Source organism: Schistocerca serialis, chromosome 3 (assembly GCF_023864345.2).
Source record: "Schistocerca serialis cubense isolate TAMUIC-IGC-003099 chromosome 3, iqSchSeri2.2, whole genome shotgun sequence".
NCBI lineage: Eukaryota > Metazoa > Arthropoda > Insecta > Orthoptera > Acrididae > Schistocerca > Schistocerca serialis.
The window spans coordinates 1,027,805,269-1,027,827,161 of record NC_064640.1 but is presented as its reverse complement, the minus strand read 5'-3'; positions in this window follow the sequence as shown (position 1 = coordinate 1,027,827,161).

Genomic DNA, 21,893 nt, shown 5'->3' with positions numbered 1-21,893 from the left:
AAACTGGAGCAGACGCGACCTGACTTCTCCCCAAGACCTGTGGCTAGCGCATTTTAAGATATTCAGTGTCTTCTGGGCCCTTGCCTTCGGGTCCTTTAGATGTGATAACCACAACAGTTTGTAATAAAAAATGAAGACCAGAAATCGCGCCTAGTCTTTAAAAGTAAAATGGTATCCCTCATATGCAAGTCAGGTAAATTAAAAATTCGACGAGAACGATTAAAACGAACAGACACACACTTACCTGCAGAAAATTGAAAACCCGTCTATGCAGCCCACTGCTGGAATCTCTGCACTGTAAGCTGCTACTGACGATTTGCTAGTGCTGTGTTGGACGAGGAACAGAAAATTGCGAACTCGTTCACAAATAATGGGCATTGCACAGGGTTCCTTTTGTGATGGTGTTGATAGTTATGGCAAAGAGCGCAACACCTGAAACATATTCCTGAGGAACACTTTTCTCCTACTCAAAACTATTCGACGGCACGTGACCAACTTATTACCGAAAAATAGCTCTTAAATAACAACGGCCGCGCAGCGGAGGGTATAGCCCCATAGCACAATCTGTTTCTTGTAAACACTAGCACAGGGGGTTTCCTGTACTTAGAGTTTCTATTCCTCCACATGCGTTCTGATCCCATTGACATTCCACTGTAACATGGGAGCCATTTATCAGGGATGTTGTACTTTCACCCTGTCTCACCGCTGGGATAGAGAGCCTGCAATGTGTGGAGGCTCAGTCTTTTGGGGTGAGATGGTTGCCACAGGCAGACTTCATATTCCATTGGCTCTGAAGCAGAATAATTAGAACCGTCAGGTGGACCGATGCTAACATGGTCTGACGCCTTACTGTCTTTCTTCGTCTGCGGCTAATGCTTCCTGTTTGAATTATTGCCTGGGTACATTTTTTGGGAATTACCGAAGTTCTAGGGGGAGTTATGTGCTCCGGCAGTACAGTACCTTTACAATTGCAGTGATAAACGCAGGTAGTAGTGTTGACATTATCAACCGCAGTTTGTGTAGGGGAATCGACTTTTGGAATAGGCTTTTTTCGAGTTGAAGCGAAAGAAGTAGTGAATGTGGGTGGCTGCGTGGCCTTAAAGATCCTTTTGGCACCACCATCCAGAATTGGATGCATTGTTTCCAGATTTAATATCTTTCTTTCTTTAAGGAAGACGCTACAGTCCCTACTCCAGACTGGGTGCGCGCCACAACAATTTAAAAAACTCTTCGGAACAGATGAACAACCACTCTCTCATGGGCGGCCGTCCCATATTTGCCGCAAGTGGCTTCTCCCTTCCATTTGAGAGTAGTGTGCCCAATGCCCTGGCACTTAAATCATTGTATCAGGTTGCAACCAGGTGGCCGCTCAGTCAAATGAAGAGAACCTGCCTTGATATGCTTTGGAAGTTTTATGCTGTAGTGTAGTTCCTTTTCGATGACATTTTCAAAAAAAGTGGTTCAAATGGCTCTGAGCACTATGGGACTTAACTTCTGAGGTCATCAGTCCCCTAGAACTTAGAACTACTTAAACCGAACTAACCTAAGGACATCACACACATCCATTCCCGAGGCAGGATTCGAACCTGCGACCGTAGCGGTCGCGCGTGGTTCCAGACTGTAGCGCCTAGAACCGCTCAGCCACCCCGGCCGGTGATGGCATTTTCCCTGAGACATTTAGCTTTCTGGAGGTTATTTGCTTGTTGGGATCTAGAAGATTCAACCAATAATATACCACAAACTCAGTCGCGTGACAGATGTTAATGTGCCAACAATGCCCTCTAAATCCTTTTGAATGCAAAAATGTGGAATTCTCTCAAAGCTGTCCTCTTTTCTTTTAACTACTGAAAAACAGATTCTCACAAGCTGTATGTGTGCTGTTACTGGAAACTGATGTCCTCTAACTAATTCTGGGTCAGGAGAACTGGTTACATGAGCCCTTTTGTCAGGTTGGGTGTTGATATTCACCAGCGGTACACCCATTCCACTGGGAGTTGATACAGTAAAGTTCGAGGGTTAGACGGTTCTATCTCTGTCTCACGAGCAGTTAGTGAAATAAGGGTCCAGGCGGAGCCCCACTTGCCTGGGTAAGTCTTATACAACCGAGCTGCGGCAGATTCCCAAGAGGTTGCCCGCTACCGACTGTTCTGCCTCAACAGCTACGCATCTCATTGGCGTACAGCATACTCTGGGATTGAATTTTTTCTTTTAAATAGAGTTTTGACCATTCTCGCGATCTAGGTGGTTAAGTCAAGATTTCGGTCGCCTGTGACACACCACATTCCACCACCGTCTAGTGTTTACAGTGAGACAGGACTGGAGGTGCTTACCAGTCTCCATCTCAGGAATCAGGGGCTTGACAAGCCTATATGCAGCAACGAGTATGGAGCTCCCGGGGTGCTTGGCATTCAGCATGACCAAGAGGACGTGTGTGGCTTATCCAATGACATGGGCGTAAAGAGAAGTACCTCCTCCATTACTTCAGCAACAACAGGGAATGTGATATATGTTAATACTTACTGTTAGTGATCGATTTTAGAGACTGTTATTAAGATCAACAATGCATTTCTCGTGGATTTGTTTAACGGTATCCCTTCATTTCATACCAAAACGGAACAAGATTTCTGAAGGGAACCATGCCTGAAGAAAATATATATAATTTTCTTGTATTATCGGCTTTAAGTGAGTAAGTGAGTTGCACATTATCGACCCTTAGCTTCTAGGGAGCATGTTGTGACAAACTTTGAGGATAGGAGCCCGCGTCCGGAAACGTCATTCAACGATGCAACAGAGTCTCGAAGTGGAGCTAGCTGCTGCATAAACAGGACTTGTCGCCTATGAATGTTTAGCTCTGTTGTCTTGGAGGATGACTGTTTCGGACACGGGTTTCCATTTGCAGTTTAGTTTTCCCCATATATCAAAAAAACAAATGGTGATTCCAGAAGAACGGAGTTTTATTTTTTATTTTTTTGAACGCATCTCGATACCTTTTGTAAGAAGGACGAATGCTTGTAACCTCAGTTCCAACGTTTTGTAGTGGGCACTGGGGCTAGGATTGGACTTTCCGTCTAGTGTGAACCTAACGATATCTGGGTGGACTTTGCCGTTCCGTGGGATGATGTTCCGTTGACACCCAACGTGATTCGATATTTTTACTTTTCAAATAGTTCCTCATACAACCTGCAGAGACAATTGAAAATACGTGCGAGACCGGACTGGAACCTGGATTTCCTGCTTAATGGGTGCAGTCGCCTTAACCATTGGGTTGTATAAGCACGTCTCCTGGCCCTGATTTTAACTTTAATTCCCACTGATGCGTCCACTCATTATATTCGAACATTGCTAGCAGTGAGTGGGTCTACCACTGAATATGTGGGAACAGAGGCACTGGGGGAACGCAGTCGGTGGAGGACCGTGGCTATTTCTACCATAAGCGCATTCATTATATTTCAGGTTCAGCTCGTCTGAAAGGTTTTGGGCTGCATTCATTTCATGTCACTGCATCTTCATTTCTCTCATCTACTTATAACATCTCCTTACACGCAACATTATACAATTCACGTGGGCTGCTCTTTTACAAAATGTTTGAGATCGTGTTACTAATGGTTAGTTTAGTCAGGCTGACTCAGAAGCAATTCTTCTCCTCCAGGATACACCAGACTCAGTATCCAAAACAATGCTAATTGCTAGTCGTTTGTGTTAAGTCACACACATAAGTGTTGAAGCGAGATAAGGTTACGGTCGCCAGTCCCATTCGGACATACTTTTTAATGAGTAAAGAAATCGCAACAACTGAAACGAAAATTTATGTTACTAATTAACTGTCTGCATTAACTATCTCATCAGAAAGCTGTTGAACTAAATTTGACGTGTAATACTCATTATGAAATTTAGGGGAGAGTTCCCTATATCTTATATTGTACCGGCTCCAAATTGTACCACTACTACAAAATTCGTACTTCTTGTACTACTACCGAGCGAGGTGGCGCAGTGGTTAGCACACTGGACTCGCATTTGGGAGGACGACGGTTCAATCCCGTCTCCAACCATCCTGATTTAGGTTTTCCGTGATTTCCCTACATCGTTTCAGGCAAATGCCGGGATGGTTCCTTTGAAAGGGCACGGCCGATTTCCTTCCCAATCCTTCCCTAACCCGAGCTTGCGCTCCGTCTCTAATGACCTCGTTGTCGACGGGACGTTAAACACTAACCACCACCACCACCACCATCTTGTACTACTTAGCATTTCGTAAGTTCTGGATAAACAATGTGCTTCTTGGAGCCACATTGTCAACTATGAGTTCTATGTCAAGACAACGTCGACTTTGGTGTACTTTCCATCTAACTTTTTGTGTATGTAGCGAAGAGAATTACTTTTATAAGGTAAGTGGCACCATAACGTTTTATTTATGGGTGAATGTACATGAAATAACCTTAGTTCACAGACAGTTATTCATCTGTGTGCTTTGAGGATCGTTTGTAGGAAGCTGACATAGAAAAAATGGCAACGTTGCCTGTCTACAAGAAAGTAGCAACATCAGAAGACTCGTACGTACTCCAGGAGGACCTGCAGAGGATTAATGCATGGTGCGACAGCTGGCAGCTTTCCCTAAACGTAGATAAATGTAATATAATGCGCATACATAGGGGCAGAAATCCATTCCAGTACGATTATGCCATAGGTGGTAAATCATTGGAAGCGGTAACGACCGTAAAATACTTAGGAGTTACTATCCGGAGCGATCTGAAGTGGAATGATCACATAAAACAAATAGTGGGAAAAGCAGGCGCCAGGTTGAGATTCATAGGAAGAATTCTAAGAAAATGTGACTCATCGACGAAAGAAGTAGCTTACAAAACGCTTGTTCGTCCGATTCTTGAGTATTGCTCATCAGTATGGGACCCTTACCAGGTTGGATTAATAGAAGAGATAGACATGATCCAGCGAAAAGCAGCGCGATTCGTCATGGGGACATTTAGTCAGCGCGAGAGCGTTACGGAGATGCTGAACAAGCTCCAGTGGCGGACATTACAAGAAAGGCGTTACGCAATACGGAGAGGTTTATTATCGAAATTACGAGAGAGCACATTCCGGGAAGAGATGGGCAACATATTATTACCGCCCACATATATCTCGCGTAATGATCACAACGAAAAGATCCGAGAAATTAGAGCAAATACGGAGACTTACAAGCAGTCGTTCTTTCCACGCACAATTCGTGAATGGAACAGGGAAGGGGGGATCAGATAGTGGTACAATAAGTACCCTCCGCCACACACCGTAAGGTGGCTCGCGGAGTATAGATGTAGATGTAGATGTAATGTACCGCTGAAAGTTCCCGATATTGTACTGGTGCAATCTGGGAAACTTGCTCGTGTAATGACTTTTAAAACATACATTTAACATTATTAATGCAACGTAATGTTTAGAAATGATGTGGTGAATTTTCTAATGTGTTCTTTATTCTAAGTTATTAATTAAGTAATTATTTTGTATTTCAGTATGGCAAGAGAAAGGCGTCATGGAAAGAGAAGCGCAGATGAATTGAATGAATGTGCGCGCATATAAAATGTGCCTAAGACAACAATGCAACTGAGTGGTTGTGTGCGCTATATCACTTAAAATGCATATTTATGTAATACACAAGTATAAATACGACAAACACGGTCTTTACATTTCTGTGGCAGATGACCATGTTGCTCATGTCAGTCAATCACAACACAAGATCCGTGTCGTCATGGAAACATCACTGTTCCGCCACGTGAATCCAGAAACGCCACGGTCTGAGTTCACAATACATTAAACGTCAGAAATTTAGAAATTAAGATACGAGAAACCATAAGTATGCGACGAAGCTAACACGCGCCGCTTTAAACGCCTCTCCAAAACGCGTCTTTAGTACGATTTGTTGTGGTAAAATGTCGGGTAATGTAACGTTGGGGAATAAATAATCTAGCTATAGATTTTATCATGGAGTTAGCTTCTGATGTTATTTAATAGTTGATGGTTATGAAACGGAAAGAAGATCCAGTACCTAAACGTTTGGCTGAAGTGTGATATTCCACCCCCCCCCCCCCCCCCCCCCTCCGCACGCCTCCTGAAATCTTAGTTGTGGTGACAGTCTGATCTATAGCGTAGTCTGAGGTCTAGGATCCGATCGATAAATGCCACGAGTCAAGACTGAAGATGGCTGGGTTGTAAAAGAAGGAACATACCTTTGATCAGGAAAATGCATCTGCTCATAAAGGTGCTTTAGCAGATGAGACAACTCAGGGTTTTGAAGCACGAATCCACCACATCTCTTGGATTTTGCACTCTCCATCTTCAACATATTCAACAGCCTCAGAAATTTGACCACAGTGGGTCGTGGCAGCCGCAGACAAGTATTTTGCAGATCTTTCACAATCGCACTTCACCGACGCAGTCGAATCATAAGAAAAGTTTAACAATCTGAATGTATCTAAAACAGAACTCCGTCGAAAAGTCTTATTAATAAAACACTCTTTCATTGCCAGACCGTGAAATGTTCATGTAGGTCTCACATGCTGTTAAGAGTTGAACTTATTCATCTTCTGGTTTTCCAAGTTGAGGCTAAGATAGACCGGTTACGGTTTCACCTTCTTGTTCTCGGTATGACCTTCGATTCCTTATAGTGCAAGATTAGCTTTGATCCCTTCGTTTCTGACGTTCACAAAACATGTTCTGTACATTCACTGTCATTACATGGACTTCTCTCTATTATAGATGTCACGCCTAATCAGCACCTAATGTAGATGTTCCTGATTTGGTCTTCTCCACTGCAGTTTCGTGGAGCCAACATTCTGATCCCTCCGCCGGGACACCGCCTTGTCGGAGCACCTTCATTGTCGAGCGGGAAGATTTGTGTCCGTCAGTGATGTCAAGGGCTATGCCGGCCGCACTGTAGGCACGTATCTGCAGCGCAGCCAAGCAAGACAGACCACTACAATGGAGGAAAGACTGAAGAGATATACTTAAGACAACTTCGCCAAGTGCATCAGAAAACAGGCAAGTCGGGACGTCATACGTCGCAGCCTCACCACCACACTTAACACTATCAAGAGGTCAGTAACCTGTCATAGAGAACGCAACACAACATACTCATCAGTGTTACACACAGCTTTCGATGAAAGATGGACGCAAACGATGACGACTTGCAAGGAAAATGATAAGGGGATCTAGCTGAATTTCTGACAATAATATCGAAGTTCGTCTTCCGGGAGAGTTCAGCAACAAGCTTGTCTTTCCTCTAGTGCAGATTCGTACTTGCGCCTGTACTGCCCACACAGCCTGTTGTCTCGGCGAGGCAACTTCAGGCAGCGTGTTGTGTCTACTGAGATGCATAGCTGCTGCAAAAAGAAGACGCCATGTACGGCATAATATTTTAGATTAAAATATTACTTTCAGGAGGTTTATTACATGACTTGATGAATGGTCTCACTTCTCACAAAATTCGGTGCTTCTATTTTGAGACACTCTGTTTCAGGAAGAAGATTATAACAAAAATCTATCAATATGATAATGAAAGGGTACAGTACCACCCGACATTGAAAATAGGTACAACATACTTCATTATTTTTGTCAGAAGAACACATTTTTTTTGTAAAATAACTCAATTTCAATTAATACAGCGAAGCCGGATACCAGTGTGGGAAAGAATGACAATTTATTTATTTAATTGATCACATGTGCACTCCCACAAAGTAAATCCCTACATCCAGTTTGGTGAGATCTGTGAAATGAATGAATGTATGGTCGTCTGCTAACCGCAGATAGTGAATGTGAATATATGATCATCTTTGAGTCGATCCTTTGGCCACCTTTGGTGGGACCAAAGAGATGAAAATTACCAGAGCTTTGAGCGCCTGAAATGTGGCTGACCAATACGATAGCAAGGTGCTTCCCCCACCTCGACAGAGATGGGAGAGAACCTCAGGAACGGCCATGTTTCAGCACTCTGCCGCTGGATCTTGTGCTGTTAAGACCTGTTTTTAGTTGTGCTCCGTAATGACGAAAGAGTGGAGACATGGTATGCATGTGGAATATTTAAGAGTAGTTTGAAATATTAATTTCTCTATTTCAGGAACTTTTGTGGGGAGAATTAAATGTCAGGCAGGTAATATTAATGGGATTGTAGGAATCTTCGGGAGTGACCAACGGTCACAATGAAACCACGTGTAGCATTAAGTTGAAATACTTCCGTGTGCTTAAGTTAAGCTGAATTACTAGCGTGTGTACAATAAGTTGAAATATTTAAGAAATGGCGTGTGCAGGACTTGAAATTAGAGACGAGTACTTCCACGTGGTGAGTACTGTGTGAGTCTCAATCTGTGTATGAGACAAAGGATAAAGAGAAGTACTCGTCCATGGTATCAGTTGAGGACTCGCGTGTGTGAAGTTCTTAATGTTAAATTGTGTGATATGATTCCGTGTGACGCTAGATTTAAACTCTGAGAGAGAAGAAAGGTGAGTCAGCCGTCTATCCAGCAACGCCACTTGGCTTGCATTGCACAGGAAGACGTGCAACTATCTCCAGAGTTCATAGTAGGAAAGTAGAATTACAAAGTGGGGCAGTGTCGTGTGAAACTGGGATAAATATTAATTGAAGTGGGAAAGCTGAAAGTGAAAATGTTGTAACCAATCTTTGTGTAGTATTTCATGTTGTAGTGTGGTGTATGTCATGTAATTTGGGTATGTGTGGTTTGCATGGGAGAGTAGCGAGGTAGTTTCAAAAGATTAGTGGGTTATGCTTGTTCCTTCGGTACCACTCGGTCTGGAGGAAAGTTTAGTGATGATGATTGTGAGAGTCGAAGTGTGAGGTATAATAAAAGATCCACCATCCTATCCAGAAAGTGCACTGTAGCGTTAAAAGTAATTACGAGACCATAATATAGAGATTCACCATTGTAAAGTCATGCCCACTGGGCGGAATTTCTCATGTGTTATTGTTGTAGGTTGTAGAATTTGTGTGTTTAGGTTAGAGAATTTAGTGGAATAAATAAGATAGTGAAAAGAAAAAGATTGGTAGACTATTCCTTCGAATTGTGTGTTGTCATAATGTCCCGAATTTATAATGTGTGCGCCATTCATATTCAGTGTGGTGGCCACGTGTTGACAAAAGCCGTTAAATAAAAGACAAAAGAAAATGTGGTATTGCCAGTGCGTAGTGTACAGTCAGAGTTCTGTAAATTATTGATAGTCAGATGCGTGTTTCCGTTGCGTATTAATCATATAGGAAGATAACTTGTAACTTAAGTGTGAGTACTAGAGTTCATGTTACTATATAAGTAAGAATGAATCCACTCGCTTGGCAGACCACTCATCTTGCAGGCCTGACTGCTTGATGCCACAGTATGAGCAAGGCATGTGGGTGCCTCTCAATAAAAAAGAAGCAATTTTCCAAATGTACTGTACAGTGTCTTGCTATACACATAGATGTAGAAAAACTGCCAATCTGTGTAGATGTTTTACGAATTAAATTCTCCGTAGAAACATCAGAACAGCAGGAAGAAAACTTGTGAAAATATTTAACATCACAAATGCAGATAGAAAAGCGTTGTTAGAGCATGTACGAAAGTCGATCAGGTAACATGAATACATTGAAGCCCTGTCACTTTTTTTCACGCATTAATTTCTCACCCATAGAACTCCTGAGAGTCGTGGAGCGCTGCTTTGGGTTAAAAAACAGTATCCTGTAATTTCGACTTTGGCGTGTAGGCGTAACACCTTGAAGAAGCCAGAACACAACGACCCATTGCGCATTGGATTTAGTAGACAATAGAAGGAAGATTAGGGTTCAGTGGCGGAGTTTGTAGAGAAGCTTGAAACAATGGTAGCTCTGTAGGAATTATTTGTCATTGATCAAATTGTATAACATGCTGAAGTATGAACCCATCACTTGTTATACGTTAGACACTGTTTGATAGTCACCAGTTAATGTTTGCGCACTTCATGAACAAACTCTCTAATAATTATATAGCAGTATATAAGATTCGTATCATTATTTTTGCAATTGGAATATCTGGTTTGACGAGCTGAACGGCGGAAATAAATGTTATGGAAAGAAGGCTTCACTGTTTTGAACTGTGCTGTTGTGGATGACAACAGTCACCTTCAAGGTAGTATCAAGTCCTGTCAGATATGTGCCTCACTGCGAGAGTCGTTCAATAAATAGTGCTTGATATTTTTTCTCAAAACATCTTTATTATTAAGAGTTAGAACTTGGTGACTACATCAATCAACATTTCTTTTACGTTTACTATTTTTCTACATATTCCCCATCGCGTCGTATGTCCATAGCCAGGGCTGTGTAGTAGCATGTATTCTGTGTTGGTAAAAGCTCTTGTCCTAGTACAATACCATTTTGGCCACTCTGGTTTATGACCCTTATGTAAGCAAACACTGTCACTTTCAAGGTCAACCTCCCACCCGTCTCCCGCTCCCAGGAGCGCACTTGCACTCTTATCCGTAAAACTGGTCACTTGTCTGGAGCACTGAAGTCAACAAAATAGATTATTTTAGCCTCGTATCAGCAAACCACGCACTTGTGCTTTTATATTATGCTTATGTAAGTCTAATTTATGACCTGATGCTTTTAGCCTTGCCTTAATGTCCATAATTTATGACCCATAAAATGGCTGCTGTCCCCACATTCTCCTTACCCACTCCTCTAGTCCAAATGGGTGACGTATAAATGGTGTGGTGTGCTGAATTATCTTAATTAATGTAATTTATGGTGTGTAATACAGCCAATATTTTCTGGGTGCTGCTCTGCCACAGCAGGTGTGATGTGCCTTAGAAGCCGGTGGGAGCCAAAACACCATCACGAGTGTTGCTGCCACCATCCTGTAGATGCATTGTGAGCTGAGCCGAGCCGAGCATCGTAATACCGATAACACTGGGCTACTGCGGGGTTAGCTGGCCAGTTTCCACACGTTTGAGCGACGGACTTGTTATACCATGAGTTATTAGAAGCGGTACATCGCCACGAAAAATGAGCATCTAACCGATACAAATACCACCTGTATTCCAGTCTGGCAGCACCGACCACGAGGAGAGGGCTATGCCAGGTGACGGGGTAAGCAGCGACGACAAATTTGGTCCTTCACCTCCCTTAGCCCGACTGCAGGCTCTGAGTCCACCACCTCGGACTTGGCGTCTTCCCACTTGTGAGCCGCCTTCTGGCTCACTCTGGTCACGGCCGCTGTTTGAGACCGATGCGCTCCAGCTGCTGGCCCGTTTATGCTGGCGCAGTCGTCCCGGTCCGTGCACTTTCGCTCGCAAGGGCGTGTTTCACTTCTGAAGCCTGACATCCCCTGCAAGTTAGAGCGCGCCTCCGCGCCACGGGCACACCTTTACGGCTTACACTTACAGCAAGCAGCCGTGCTTCGCACAGCTACTGCACATGCTGCTCCGTGGGCTCCATTCCTCAGCTTACATCACAGCTGTCCTCTGGCCACCTGCTGGCCTCACAGGTCCACCACATGCTATCCTCAGTACACACCAAAAGGGGGGGGGGGGGGACGTGAGCACTGAAAACAATTCTACGAGTGTTATAGCTCGAGTCAGAATAAAAGTTTGACTATTGATGCTATTTTTACGTGTTACCAATTACAGTCGTATTTAACTTTTGTTGTAATACGGACTAATTCATTATAAGAGATAATGTAAAATGTATTAAACGAGTGATAGTGGCGACAGCGTTGCACCACCGTCAGAGAAAAGTGCGACAACGCGCGTCCCGCTACGCGACGTTGGCCACAATAGTGATGCCGTTGAGCCATCTACGAGCAAGATTCGTATCAAATATTATAATGCACCTCTTTCACTCTGCATTATTTGCAACCAAATTCTGTCGAGAAATACTTTCAATTTGGATTCCGTAGAAATATTGGAACACGTGAGGCAATACTGACCTTACGACTTATCCTACAAGAAAGATTAAGGAAAGGCAAACCTATGTTTCTAGCATTTATAGACTTAGAGAAAGCTTTTGACAATGTTGACTGGAATATCCTCTTTCAAATTCTAAAGGTGGCAGGGGTAAAATACAGGGAGCGAAAAGCTATTTACAATTTATACAGAAACCAGATGGCTGTTATAAGAGTCGAGGGGCATGAAAGGGAAGCAGTGGTTGGGAAGGGAGTGAGATTGGGTTGTAGCCTCCCCCCGATGTTATTCAATCTGTATATTGAGCAAGCAGTAAAGGAAACAAAAGAAAAATTCGGAGTAGGTATTAAAATCCATGGAGAAGAAATAAAAACTTTGAGGTTCGCCGATGACATTGTAATTCTGTCAGAGACAGCAAAGGACTTGGAAGAGCAGTTGAACGGAATGGATAGTGTCTTGAAAGGAGGGTATAAGATGAACATCAACAAAAGCAAAACGAGGATAATGGAATTTAGCCAAAGTAAGTCGGGTGATGCTGAGGAAATTAGATTAGAAAATGAGACACTTAAAGTAGTAAAGGAGTTTTGCTATTTGGAGAGCAAAATAACTGATGATGGTCGAAGTAGAGAGGATATAAAATGTAGACTGGCAATGGCAAGGAAAGCGTTTCTGAAGAAGAGCAATTTGTTAACATCCAGCACAGACTTAAGTGTCAGGAAGCCGTTTCTGAAAGTATCTGTATGGAGTGTAGCCATGTATGGAAGTGAAACATGGACGATAAATAGTTTGGACAAGAAGAGAATAGAAGCTTTTGAAATGTGGTGCTACAGAAGAATGCTGAAGATTAGATGGGTAGTTCACATAACTGATGAGGAGGTATTGAATAGAATTGGGGAGAAGAGGAGTTTGTGGCACAACTTGACAAGAAGAAGGGACAGGTTGGTAGGACATGTTCTGAGGCACCAAGGGATCACAAATTTAGCATTGGAGGGCAGCGTGGAGGGTAAAAATCGTAGAGGGAGACCAAGAGATGAATACACTAAGCAGATTCAGAAGGATGTAGGTTGCAGTAGGTACTGGGAGATGAAGAAGCTTGCACAGGATAGAGTAGCATGGAGAGCTGCATCAAACCAGTCTCAGGACTGAAGACCACCACAACAACAACAATTCTATGGAACAATCCCCACTTCATAGAAACTTGGTAACCAATCACGACGTTTATAAAGACAAGTCAGTCAAAGTTTCCAGGTGCAAAGCAGAAAATTTAGATAAAAGGTCAAAAGTAATACACAATTTTACAAAACCAACAAAGATGGTACTAGAGACATCCCCTTAATTAGCGTTGATATTTGCAAAAAATCACGTTATACCGCTGTTCAATCTCTTATTCGTGGTTATTTTACTATAGCAGATAAAAGTTACAAAAAAATTCCGCTAAACTAATCAAAACAATTTCGATTACTGGCACAATGTATGGCGTAGAATTCAAAAGATACCATTTTCTTTGGCGCTTCAGTGCATAGGAAAGTTTTATTTTGGATTGACTCCATTAATGAAGTTTTTCCAACTGTGCTGGAACATCGTGGACAGAATGAACTTAGTATCGCGACACATTTTGGAGATAATCAAATTCGACGGTCAAAAACTCACGTCATAGTTTTTTAAATACTTCCCAGATAGTGAAAAGAATGATAATACCCAAGAATGGATTACAAATCCTTTATTCACCATCGCCATCAATTTCTCTGATATTTCCTTAAAATTAAAAGGAGGTCTTTCGAAAATATCTGTTGCCAGTTCACTGAGAATAAAAATCGAAAACATTTGTGATATCTGGTGCTACACACACAAACAGTACACTGAACTTAGTGAGACTGCCATTACACTTCGTCTTCCAGTGCCCTCGACTTACTTGTGTGAGCAGTGTTTCTCTGCAGTCGAAACAAAACAAAGAAATCACTAAATCAGGAATCAATACTCGCTCTAACGAAGATTCAGCCACGAATAGACGAGTTGACGTCCGGGAAACAAGCTAGCCATCTCATTAACAGGTCAGAAACATATACAAATACATGTAACTGTTTGTGTATGTGCTATCTGTAGCACAGTTCCTGTTTTATTTTATACGTTTATAGCAGAATAGTCCATTCTGTAGTATTTAATAAGTTTTAAATTTATAATCTATTTTAGATATGGTTATTCATAATGTGAATTAAGGATAACTCGAGGGTTAGGCCTAGGCCCTCGGATACGGGCCAGACTGAAAAGTTTGTCTTTGGGTGTAAGTGGAGAAAAACGTTGAATACCATTGCTCTATATCCTTGCCATTAATAGAAGGTTCGTTAAAACTAAGGCCTTAGTAATATAAAGATTACGAAACTTCCATCTTCCTGAATTTGAAAAGCGATTCGCTCATTGTCACCAGAGGTTCTCTTTCTGTAATTGTTACATCACAATCTGGCATTCGTCCAACTGTGTTCAGATCCATTATTATTTTCCTATACTGATAATCTCCTTCAAGACTTACATTTCTCGAGTGTACCGTGAATATCAGGAATCTGGTAAAACAAAAAATCTCCGACATCACTACGGCCGGAAAAAGATCCTGCAAGAACGGGACCAACCACAACTCAAGGGAATCGTTCAACGTGACAGAAGTGCAATCCTTCCGCAAATTGCTGCAGATTTCAATGCTGGGCCATCAACAAGTGTCAGCGTGAGGACCATTCAGCGAAACATCACTGATGTGGGCTTTCGGAGCCGAAGGCCCACTCGTGTACCCATGATGACTGTAAGACGCAACAAAGCTTTACGCCTCTCCTGGGCCCGTCAACACCGACATTGGACTGTTGATGACTGGAAACATGTTGCTTGGTCAGACGAGTCTCGTTTCAAATTGTATCGAGCAGATGGACGTGTACGGGTATGGAGAAAACCTCATGGATCCATGGACCCTGCCTGTTAGCAGGGGACTGTTCAAGCTGGTGGAGGGTCTTTAATGGTGTAGGGCGTGTGCAGTTGGAGTGATATGGGACTCCTGATGCGTCTAGATACGATTCTGACAGGTGAAACGCACGTAAATATTCTGTCTGATCACCAGCATCCATTCATGTCCATCGTGCATTCCGACGGACTTGGGCAATTCCATCATAACAACGTGACGCCGCACACGTCTAGAATTGCTACAGAGTGGCTCCAGGAACACTCTTGTGAGTTTAAACACTTCTGTTGGCCACCAAACTCCCCAGACATGAATATTATTGAACATATGTGGGATGACTTGCAACGTGCTATGCAGAAGAGATCTCCACCTCCTTGTACTCTTACGGATTTATGGACAGCCCTGCAGGATTCATGATGTCAGTTCCCGCCAGCACTACTTCAGACATTAGTTGAGTCCGTGCCACGTCGATATGCGGCACTTCTGCATCCTTGCGGAGGCCACACACGATATTACCTATAATAACTTCCTAGAAAGACAACAGTTTGTAACACACTTACGTGATGTGACATTGCTAAGATTCAAATGGTTCAAATGGCTCTGAGCACTATGGGACTTAACTTCTAAGGTCATCAGTCCCCTAGAACTTAGAACTACTTAAACCTAACTAACCTAAGGACATCAGACACATCCATGCCCGAGGCAGTATTCGAACCTGCGACCGTAGCTGTCGCGCAGTTCCAGACTGTAGCGCCTAGAACCGCTCGGTCACTTCGGCCGGCTGCTAAGATTGTGCTCTAAATTTCACTCTTGTTTTACAATGCAGTCCTTTCAGCACTTTTATTACACTATACAGTTTCCTTTTTCGAAGTACAATTTCAAAACGACGCACTACAGGATACTGCTTTATCAACAAACAAAATGTTTACTTTCGTGCCCTCTATTATTTAAAAAAAACCAGAGCTAGTTAATGTGGTACTCCCTGTATAGTGTTCTATTACAATCAAAATAATTTGGAATGTAGTAAAACAAAAAATAGTCGTAAACCATATCTCTCATTTTTCACTCTAATCGGATGAATCATTAATGAATGTGCAAAGGTTAAATATATCGAAAAAAATATCAGCACTATTATAAGGGCGATCAAAAGGTTTCTGTTCGGAGGCCGTACACTGCAGAATCAGTAGGCCAATCAGGCAATATCTCCGTGGGAACTGACGCAATTCAAATGGCTCTGAGCACTACGGGACTTAACATCTGAGGTCATCAGTCCCCTAGAACTTAGAACCACTTAAACCTAACTAACCTAAGGACATCACACACATCCACGCCCGAGGCAGGATTCGAACCTGCGACAGTGGCGGTTGCGCAGTTCCAGACTGTAGCGCCTAGAACCGCTCGGCCACACCGGCCGGCAGCTGAGGCAGTCATTCCACCGACGCACCAGGTTGAAATACCCGTTTGGTTAAACGCTGTGTCCTACTGCGCGAAGCAATCCGTAATTTCCCTCTGCACACCCTCTACCGACAGGACTTGTCGACCCTTATGGCCGTTTTCAGGAACCGAAGGCGAATACTCTAATGGGGAGAGATCAGGACATTCTCCGATGGATGTCTGTGGCTGTTTGTCCTTCGGCAGCCAAAAAAAAAAAAAAAAAAAAAAGGAATAACAGCATGTTGGTCACGTCTGGACGCATTTGGTAATAACGTCGCGGCAGTTCACGTTTCCACATTTATTGCACGCACATTGGTCCCTTGCCTACGTGTCGGTGCTTCTGCACCCACATCAGAGTCATGTTACGTTGCATATACGCTACGACAACACCCTCAAACGGAAACTTTTCGATCGCTCCTTGTAATGAGTATTGGTTTGAACAGTAGTGATGGAAACAGTTATCAGGAACCGGAGACCACCAAAGCTGGAGTAATGGGTGATAGCTCGACCGAGACCTACACGACAAGACAGGAAACTGGTACGACTGACAAATTTTCAAGTTCGACTTCAGATGCTACTGAGGAATCAATCATCGTAAAATGTGTATACGGACCATTTAATTTAGTTTTTAATTGATTTAATTTACTTTCACTTCACATTAAAACAAAATGCTAACCATTACCCTAATTTTTGTATCGCAGTAATGTCTAGTGCCATTAAGGCTGCGGTATTGAGTGTTCTGTTCCCACTCGTTCCCGGCATGGTCACATATCAGCGCCATCGCATATAAACGGCGACGAGTTGTGCAAGGCGAGGCATATTGAAACTTACTTGCCTATAACAGTGTCAACGGTGCTTTGCAAGCCCTTCGTTCAGCAAATGATTGAGACACAGCATGGGAGTCTTGTTGCCCTGCCAGATTATATTAAGTTGTTAAGGTTCCGAAATCTGTGAGACGTTGCTGATGAACACTTGATTTGAGACATTTTTCAAATGGTCCGAACCTGCGACCGTAGCGGTCGCGCGGTTCCAGACTGTAGCGCCTAGAACCGCTCGGCCACCCCGGCCGGCGAGACAATTTTTAACACGAGCCAAAGTACTGAATGATCTTTCTGCTTCAGCTATAGTCATAGAGTGGCCGAGCGGTTCTAGGCGCTACAGTCTGGAACCGCGCGACCGCTACGGTCGCAGGTTCGAATCCTGCCTCGGGCATGGATGTGTGTGATGTCTTTAGGTTAGTTAGGTTTAAGTAGTTTTAAGTTCTAGGGGACTTATGACCTCAGATGTTAAGTCCCATAGTGCTCAGAGCCATTTGAACCATATAGTCACTGAATGAATGTAAAAGATGCGTATAGCTACACATAATTCGGAAATAAGATTGAAATTTTAAGCTCGTTCATCTTATTCAAGAGGTCTAAAGTTTCCGAAGTTCACATTTTTAAATATGAATTGTTTTAAAATATTTAATGTCTTCTTCAAAGTCTGTTGCGGCATCATTATGGAATTCATTGATAAATAACGTGCGTGCCTCAGCAGCCTAATCGTCAGTCATCTTTGAGTATTTCCATAAAAATCCAAATGTTTCAACTAAAATCTTCGCTCTTTAATATAGGATTTTCAAGTTATGCGCTAGATTGTCAATAATGGCATAAAAAACATTTACCTAGAATAAATTTTCTGAATTCACTTATATCACTTCATTCCTGGTTTCATCATGAAATGATTTCTTCTTTCTACTGTGCACCCCCTGAAATCGAGATCGATTTTTATTGTCTCGACTACATTTTTAGATTAAGGGAGAACGGTGTCCCATTTTTCACCGAGATACATAAAGTCATTTAATAAGCTCTCAAAGTGTCTTACCTCAACATCAGTGGTAGTATTTCGAGCTTGTAGTAATTTGCTTCTGCTTTCAATTGGCACCAACTTAAGCCAAATTGTGCTATGAATAAATACTGGTATATAATCCAAAACACCTATTGCCGCAGAACATGTTTTAGGTGACAAACTTTTAACATGAGCTCTCCAGCGGGTATCAGAGATGGAATATAAGGAACTGTCAATACACTGTTTTAGAATTTCGCATCGTTGTGGACTGCAACTGAAGAGGTTGGAAAGTTATTGAATCATTTCGAAAAAGTATGTGTTTCATGACAACTCTCCGTACAAGGCTCCGACAAGCATACACAGAAAATTTTGCAAGTGGGTTCCCGTGAAGAAAATGTGTCTGAGCTCCTTCAAAAGACCCCCCCCCCCCCCCTCGTATTACTTCCGTTATAATAACTTTGTCCGCGGTGTTTACTGATAGGAACTGAGTGTTTCTCAAATATTGTTCGTATTAAACGTGGAATAATAACACCCGTTTTCTGATTAAAATCCACAAATCCCAATAACTGTTCATTTATTTCATATTTATCAGTTCCCTTATTGAAGTAAACATAAAACGATTTGTGTGAGGAGTTGCTGCCAAAATACTGTAATTGAATAACACTTCTCATTTTCTTTCTTCTGACACGATGGGCGCAACTAGAAAGAAATTCATTTTGAGTATTACTTGACAACAATGCACTTATAAACACTTTCCAACTTCTTGTCCGTCTCTTGCAAATGTGTTTTGCAAGGACCTGATGATAGTGACTCAAGAGCTCTAATATTCCGAGCAAATTTCCAGAGGACCAAGCATCTTTGACTAAGAAATAATGTCACTTCAAATAACATAAGAGTTCCCATGTAAGATAGCTGTTCAACAGACGAACGACAGAAGAATATTTCCTCTTTACTTTCGAGCAGCAGCATAACCAATATACCTCATTCACGTCTTTTCATTTCTTCACTTCAACGATTCTTCCAGGACAACTATATAGAAATAGATACATTTCATTTTGTATTTTCTCTTATCAAATTATTTCTCTTATCAAATTATAAGAGACGAGATACTGGCAGAAGTAAAGTTGTGAGGACCGGGCGTGAGTCGTGCTTCCGTAGCTCAGATGGTAGAGCACTTGCCCGCTAAAGGCAAAGGTCCCGAGTTCGAGTCTCGGTCGGGCACACAGCTTTAATCTGCCAGGAAGTTTCAAATTATAACGAAGTTCCACAGCTGTTGCCATGTACATTTGTCGAGGAAATGTTGTGATAGAATCTCCAGTATATAAATAAAGTGTATTCTTGATTCCATCACAAGACGGTTTTAGGCAAAATGTCTAAAGAAAATACTGTACATTCACGATTAAGCAGGAAATGGTATTGAAAGCAGTTGGTGTGTAAGAATCATACAAGTGAGGAACTGAAGTGAAAAGCGAGCTAGATTCCCTACGCTGGTGCTTATTGCATGATACAAAATTTGCTTTATAATATCAGTCGGATATTTGCCGACTGAGCATCCCGTGGGATCTGAATCCTTGAAAGACGTGGGCCCCCTCGTGCAGCTTAAGCCCCGGGTATTTTGCCCCCGACGGGCCTGAGGGAACGTTAGTCATTGTATACAAGGGGAAACTAGATGGCGCTATGGTTGGCCCGCTAGATGGCGCTCCCATACGTCAAACGGATATCAACTGCGTTTTTTAAAATAGGAACCCCCATTTTTAATTACATATTCGTGTAGTACATGGAGAAATATGAATGTTTTAGTTGGACCAATTTTTTCGCTTTGTGATAGATGGCGCTGTAATAGTCACAAACATATGGCTCACAATTTTAGACGAACAGTTGGTAACAGGTAGGTTTTTTAAATTGAAATACAGAACGTAGGTACGTTTGATCATTTTGTTTCGGTTGTTCCAACGTTGAAAGGTCTCTGTTGGATTCCTTTCATGTTAATTTCTTAAGTCTGTTGTCATTTACGGCATAAATTCCTCTTCTAAATTTACTGCGGTGTTTCTGACTATCTGGGAGGAGACTGAGCAGTGAAACATGTTACTTGTACGCCTAAACAAGAACGATCTGTCACACTACTACACTTTAAAACACAGTTTATATGTAATTCATGTCACACAGTCTCATACGGAACCTACATCCGCTTTCTTTTATATACTGTATATGATAAGATACTGTCATCCCCCTTCCCTTCTGTGTGAGAGGATGAATGAGCAAATGTATTTCTAGTTGCATGCTTGAGGGTAGCAGACAAGCCTGTCTGCTAGAGAACAGTAGGACCAACGTCGGAACAGGTAGCTACGCTTTCTAAAAGCAAAGAGGTTTCTATCCTTCGTATGGTCCTGTCCATCCGTTGTCATGTTGGTATAGGAAGCTGCCCCTCTGGCCACTTCCGTTTGTATTTGTGAGCCACCCCTCAGGAAGGGACCGGTCAGTCTGTCCGTGGCGAGCGTGTGAAGTGGTAAGATCTCCGGCTAAGCGCGTGTCTGCTAAGTCCGTAGGACAATGGATTTCTTAAGTTCAGCCTAACTGAAAATTTAATCACTTTTATTTCAGGTTTAGCTCTAAAATATCTAATGTTATCTTAAATTGCAGCGCAGTGTAATTCTCGTGTGAAGTTCAGATTATTTTCCGGTAGTTGCTTTGTCACTACTTTGTGAGTAAAGTGGAACCACGTGTTGATCAGTAACTGTTTGACCCATCAGGTTAATAGTAAGACGTTAGTAACCAGTTCAAGGTTTTTCTTTTGTAAATTGCTTTTCGATCTAATTTATTTTAATTATCAAAATTATTGTGGAGTTATACGCTTTGTGTAAACCAAGTTGACCACGTGAAGCATGTGGTGTAATCATCAAAGTAGCCCTCAGCTATTCTTTTTGGGAAGATTTCACAGAGAGTTGGTATGAATTTAGTATACCAGTGTGTGGTAATTACATGACGGACAGGATTGTGCTACGAACGTAATTTCTTTGGGTGAAAGCTGAATCTGTTGGTTGTGGTTAATTTCCTCTTGCTTATGTTTCAACGTTCTTCGTGTGTTATTTTATGAATGCAGTGTTGTATGCAGTCTCCCAATCTTGGCTCCATATTTTATGTGTTCCGTAAGATTACAATCTCACATTTTCACAGTCCTAAATAAGGCACCAGCTCAGTTATAACTCACGTTTAATATGCTGAAATTTCAATGATCAATCTTAAAATAAATTTCCAAATATAAACTGATTTCTTTCTTTCTATTTAAATTCTCCTTTATATATATATATATATATATATATATATATATATATATATATATATATTACCGGTTGTTGTATGACTATTAAAAGATTATAATCAATGTTAGTCTGATTGGGAATTTGGTAAACCTAGACTAGTTACCTGGTGAAACAGTTGCGCAGTAATGCACGGTTAACTTCCCCAGACAGCTTACAGCTTTTAACCCGCTTTTATTGTCCATCAGTACCGCTTTCATCATAGCAAATTAAAGTAACAACATTACAACGTGATACATGTACCTTTGTGAACTTATCATTTCTGAGCTTGCTGTTACAGCGTGATTACCTGTAAATACCACATTAATGCAATAAACGCTCAAAATGATGTCCGTCAACCACAGTGCATTTGGCAAAACATGTAACGACATTCCTCTCAACAGCGAGTAGTTCGCCTTCCGTAATGTTCGCACATGCATTGGCAATGCGCTGACGTATGTTGTCAGGCGTTGTCGGTGTATCACGAT